The sequence below is a fragment of the Daucus carota genome, chromosome 8 (genome assembly GCF_001625215.2).
Source record: "Daucus carota subsp. sativus chromosome 8, DH1 v3.0, whole genome shotgun sequence".
NCBI lineage: Eukaryota > Viridiplantae > Streptophyta > Magnoliopsida > Apiales > Apiaceae > Daucus > Daucus carota.
In genome coordinates this window covers 1,410,123-1,415,589 of record NC_030388.2, presented here as the reverse complement: position 1 = coordinate 1,415,589, position 5,467 = coordinate 1,410,123, and the positions used below count along the sequence as shown (strand labels likewise).

General features: G+C 39.8%; 1 pseudogene; it reads left to right on the top strand.

Moving 5' to 3' along the window:
• The first annotated feature begins 3,896 nt into the window (after positions 1 to 3,896).
• On the top strand, positions 3,897 to 5,134 carry LOC108197917 (cysteine-rich receptor-like protein kinase 43; annotated as a pseudogene).
• Positions 5,135 to 5,467: the final 333 nt, after the last annotated feature.

The following is a 5,467-nucleotide window of genomic DNA, read 5'->3' as shown; positions in this document are numbered from 1 at the left end:
GATTAGATAGCGGAGTACCTACAGGCTTGGCATTTTTCATGTTGAACCTTTTGATTACACGTTCAACATACTCCTTTTGTGATAAGAACAACTTCCTTGCCTTCCTGTCACGAATGATTTTCATGCCCAAAATCTGTTGTGCCGGGCCTAGGTCTTTCATATCAAAAAACTTAGACAAATCCTTCTTCAAGTTGTTGATCATGTTAATATCTTGACCCACTATCAGCATATCATCCACATATAACAAAAGGATGACAAATTTTCCATCTGGAAACTTTTTTAGATACACACAGTGGTCTGCAATCGTTCTCTTGTATTGATGTTTCTCCATAAATGAGTCAAATTTCTTGTACCATTGCCTAGGAGCTTGTTTGAGACCGTAAAGGCTCTTCTTTAATTTGAAAATAAGATGCTCTTTCTTTGGAACTTTGAAACCTTCGGGCTGCTCCATGTAAATTTCTTCTTCCAAATCACCATGAAGAAATGCTGTTTTCACGTCCATTTGCTCGAGTTCAAGATTTAGACTAGCAACCAACCCAAGTACAACTCGAATTGACATCATCTTCACAACTAGCGAAAAAATCTCGTCAAAGTCAATTCCTTGCTTTTGTTGGAATCCTTTGACCACGAGTCTTGCCTTGTGCTTCACAATATTACCTTCGGCATTTTTCTTTAACTTGAAAACCCATTTATTTTTCAAGGCTTTCTTTCCTTCGGGAAGTTTCACCAATTCATAAGTTTGATTCTTCTGCAAAGATTTCATCTCGTCTTCCATAGCTTTCCACCAATTAGACTTGTCCTGATGAGATTGAGCTTCTTCAAAGCTCTCTGGCTCCCCCTCGCTGGTAAGAAGGATCCATTCAGATGTCGAGTATTTTCTTTGTGGAACTGGACCTCTAGTAGTCCGTCAAACTTGAGTATTTCCAACTACACCTTCAGAAGAAAGCTCCCCCTGCTCCAGAATTTCTTCATCTCGATCATCGTTAAAATCTTCTGGGCCATCATTAACATCATTTGGGTCATCATTTTCTTGTTCAATATTATCATTCTCTTCCTCATTATTAACAGGAATATGTGAAGATACAGGAACATCTTCTGGAGCTTGAGATATTTGTTGTTTTAGATTTGTTGGAGTAGTCTCATGAAACTGGTTTTCATAAAAGATCACGTCTCTGCTTCGAATAACTTTCTTTATTTCGGGATCCCACAGCCGGTAACCAAAATCTTGATCTCCATAACCGACGAAGATGCATGGATTTGACTTGAGATCAAGCTTCTGTCTCAATTCCTTTGAAACATGCACAAATGCCTTGCATCCAAACACTTTCAAGTGTGAATAAGAAATGTCTTTCCCTGACCATTTTTTCTCCGGAACTTCAAAGTTCAGTGGAACTGAGGGTGACCTGTTTATAAGATAACAGGCTGTGAGCACAGCTTCTCCCCAGAATGGCTTTGCTAGTTTAGCCATACTGAGCATGCATCGTACTTTCTCTACAATAGTGCAATTCATTCTTTCAGCAACACCATTATGTTGTGGGGTCCTTGGCACCGTCTTCTCGTGTCGGATTCCATGTTGAGCACAATATGTTGAGAATTCCCGAGACGTGTACTCACCTCCATTATCAGATCGGAGACACTTCAACTTTTTTCCTGTCTCTCTTTCTACCATAGCATGAAATATTTTGAAGCGGTCAAAAACTTGATCCTTCGTTTTTAGACAATAGGCCCATACCTTTCGTGATGCGTCATCAATGAATGTTACAAAGTACCTACTGCCACCAAGTGAGTCTTCTTCAATAGGTCCACATACATCTGAGTGGACAAGGCTGAGTAACTCAGAATGATTCTTTCTAGTAGTACTGAAAGAAACTCGATGTTGTTTCCCGAATAGACAATGCTCGCATGGATCCAGGGAAACATCTTTGTCAATAGAGATGGCTTCCTTCTTTGCAAGAGTTGTTAGTCCCTTCACGCTCATGTGACCCAATCTTCGATGCCACAGGTTTGCCGGCGTCTCTTCTTCAATAACATTTAGACTAGGCTGACATGACTTCACATAGGTTTTATAAAGACTACCACAAATATTTCCTCTTGCAACAATCATAGAACCTTTAGATAACTTCCACGTACCTTCTTTAAATTGATTTTCATAGCCTTGACGATCCAAAGCTACTCCTGAAATTAAATTAAATCTCAGATCTGGAACATGTCGAACGTCCTTCAATACAAGTGTACACCCAATGTCGGTTCTTAAGTGTACATCACCAACGCCAATAATATTTGAGAAACTCGTGTTTCCCATCTTCACAGTACCATGGTCTTCAGATTTATAAGTTGTGAATAGATCCCTGTGGGGAGTGGCATGATATGATGCAGCAGTATCAATCACCCACTCGATATCATTGGTACCTACATGTAGGCATGCTTCTTCTCCACATGTAACAAGTGCTATATCCGATGACATAGTAACCATGGTCTCACCATCTTTATTTTCCGAACTCTGGCTCGTCTGGGACTGTTCCCGTAGTAACTTTTGGCAATCCCTCTTTCTGTGGCCATAACGATTACAATGGTTGCAATAGCCTTCGAACCAAGAGGATGAATCAACAGACTTTTCCCGCTCTCTTGATCTCCCTCGAACTTGCGATCTGCCTCTGCTTTGACCTCTGCCTCTGCCTCTGCCTCTACCTCGTCCTCGTCCTCTACCTCTGTTTTTGCCCCACTCTTGTTTGTTAGTTTCTGAAACCAGGGCATATGATTCATCAGTCCCAGCTTCTTTCCTCCGAGCTTCCTCATTTTTCAATGCATCTGTTACCATCTGCATAGTCACATTACCGTTTGGGGCAGAATTACTTAGAGTGACAACAAGGGTCTCCCAACTATCAGGTAGAGAACTTAGGAGTAATATCGCTTGCTCCTCGTCTTTAAGAATCCATCCGGAAGCGCTTAGTTGATTCACGAGATCCTGAAATTGACTCGTGTGCTCCGTTACTGAGATACCACCTCGCAATTTATGGTTCACTAGTCGTCTCATTAGCAGCGTCTTATTTCGAGCAGTTTTTGCTTGGTACATGCTACTAAGCTTCTCCCAGAGTTTGTATGCACTTTGCTCCTGAGCAACATGATGGAATACACTATGATCGATCCACTGACGAATTTGTGCGACAGTTTTTCGATTCATTCTGGCCCATTCTTCATCAGTCATTTTATCGGGTTTGTCACCTTTATTTTCGAGAGGCTCTGCTAAATCCTTCAAATTTAACAAATCCTCCATCCGAGGTTTCCACATGTTGTAGTTTGTGGAAGTGAGTGCAATCATAGTATCTGCTGATGAATTTGCCATTATAATAAAAACTTCTCTTGTACCTGACTATATATGCTGAATCAGGATAAATAGAGCTCTCCGTTGGATCCGGAAGGGTCGAAAATGGTAGGATAGGTACTTTCTGGGTCTATGAACAGTACCGCATGAACAGTAGCTATCTATATGTGAACCGTCCTTCGTCTCCGGCGTGAACAGTGTCTTCTTCTCCTACGTGAACACAGCAGCTTGAATGACGTGAACACAACACCTTGTAAGAGGCTCTGATACCACTTGTTGGGGTTTGAAAACTCTTCTATTTAACAGAAAATAGAATTACATGCATGAGGAGTAACTCTCACTCAACTGCAATACAAAAACAAACCCTCTAAACTATATTTTTAGATACATAAGCTTGTGTTTTTTTATCTCACATACATGCTACTGAAATGAACGATGCTATTTATAGCCAGCCTTCAACATTGATGTGTGTGTGAACAGCGTGTGTGAAGCTTTGAAGCCAGAATAATTGATCTGCTGGAATTGTCAAGTTGTGTGGTTTCAATGTATTGGAAACTGGTGTGCTTCTAGAGAAATGGCAGCTGGATTCTACATATATAAGGTGATCCCTCACATACAATCATTTAATTTTTATGAACGCTTGATAAATGTTATCTGGTTATGTCAATAAACAGGGAATTACAGAAACTGGAGATGTAGTTGTAGTAAAGAAACATGCTCTAACTTCAGACAAAGCAAAAGCAGATTTTCAGAGTGAAGTTAGGCTTACAAGTAATATTCATCACCGGAATGTCATCTGATTACTGGGATGCAGTCACAAAGGATCAGAGATACTTCTTGTCTTCGAATACATGGCAAATGGAAGCCTTGATAAATTCTTATATCGTGAGTAAACCTAACCATATACACGAGGTACTTCTCGTGAACAATCTTGATATATATATATATATATGTGTGTGTGTGTGTGTGTGTGAGTATGTGTGTGTGTGTGTTGTTTTCTTTAAGGCCTCAAGGCTTCTATTTGCCCGGTGAAAAACAGGGGACTCTTACTTGGAAACAACGTGCTGACATTATTCTCGGCATAGCCAGGGGCCTTGCATATCTTCACGAAGAATTTCATTCATGTATCATACATAGAGATATCAAATCTAGCAACATTTTACTCGATGATGGCTTTCAACCTAAAATTGCAGATTTTGGGTTGGCAAGACTAACAAAGGAGGATCACAGTCATCAAATTAGTTCTAAATATGTTGGAACATTGTAAGTTAACCAACAATCTTTACACTTTCTTATATATGTTAACAATTGCAATATAATCTAGGATAGTGGACTTTGGAAAATGTAACTCCACAACAATCGACAACTTTAGTAAGAAAACATAATCCAACATATTAGGGGCTACACAGAACTAGAATATGCAATTCACGGACACTTGACTGAGAAAGTTGATACTTATAGCTTCGGAATTGTTGTCCTTGAAATCATAAGGGGCCTTCACTGCACTCATGTGAAGATTGAGTCCGTCAATGATTCACTACTTGAATATGCAATTCACGGACACTTGACTGAGAAAGTTGATTTATGTCATTATTTGCTAGGTGTGCTTTACATTTCATACTGTCACTGCAGGCCTTGCAGTTGCATGAAGATGATAGACATCTTGACTTGCTAGATGAGAAACTAGATCCCAGTGAATATGATACAGATTATGTTAAAAAGGTTATAAATCTTGCCTTGAGGTGCACGCAGTTACCAGCTTCTCGGAGGCCAGTAATGTCTGAAGTAGTGGTTTTGCATACTGGCTACTGAACTTGTCTTGGATCAAAGATCAATGAGCATGACGACCTTGATCTAATATAGTAATAGGTACAGACAGTGGCGGAACAAGGAATAAGAGTTAGGGGGGCTGAAATTTGTTGTTCAATACTTGCATAAATAGCTTTCTCAATATATATCATCGTACTATCATTCAGTCATGCATCTCCGATCCTATTACGCTGATAAGTTTTGATTGTTTTCATAGGAGAAAAAGCTCTCTCAACAGTAGCAATGACAACGGGTAAAACCAAAACTAACTCAACTAGAAGATAAACTAAGGGATAAGTAGTGTGTCTGTGTGTCTTAACCATCATGACAGAAAGA